This window comes from Morone saxatilis, unplaced genomic scaffold (genome assembly GCF_004916995.1).
Source record: "Morone saxatilis isolate NCDOM2014 unplaced genomic scaffold, NCSU_SB_2.0 Contig1, whole genome shotgun sequence".
Taxonomy (NCBI): Eukaryota; Metazoa; Chordata; class Actinopteri; family Moronidae; genus Morone; species Morone saxatilis.
In genome coordinates this window covers 13,957,180-13,957,446 of record NW_023339651.1, presented here as the reverse complement: position 1 = coordinate 13,957,446, position 267 = coordinate 13,957,180, and the positions used below count along the sequence as shown (strand labels likewise).

General features: G+C 54.7%; 1 protein-coding gene across 1 annotated transcript in view; it reads right to left on the bottom strand.

Moving 5' to 3' along the window:
- Positions 1–267, bottom strand: part of bahcc1b (BAH domain and coiled-coil containing 1b) — a 46,196-nt gene that overhangs the window by 11,542 nt on the left and 34,387 nt on the right.

Sequence of the window (267 nt, the reverse complement as noted above, 5' to 3'; positions counted from 1 at the left end):
CCTCCGATGAGGGCATTTTCACGATTTTGAGGAGGTGAAGAAGCGAGGGGAGGACTGGGGTGTGACATTCTGAACGCGGCCAGAGTGGGCTCACGTTACTGCATTGGCGTTGAGGGCAGGGGTGGCTGCGTTGCATGCCTGTGGCAAGTCGTTAACGGTTTTAACGGTTTGACAGACGAGCTGGGAAGTGAGAGGAGGCGCCCCTGATGATGGCAGACATCTCACTCTCAGATGCTTCATGTGCACAGATACACACACATACACACA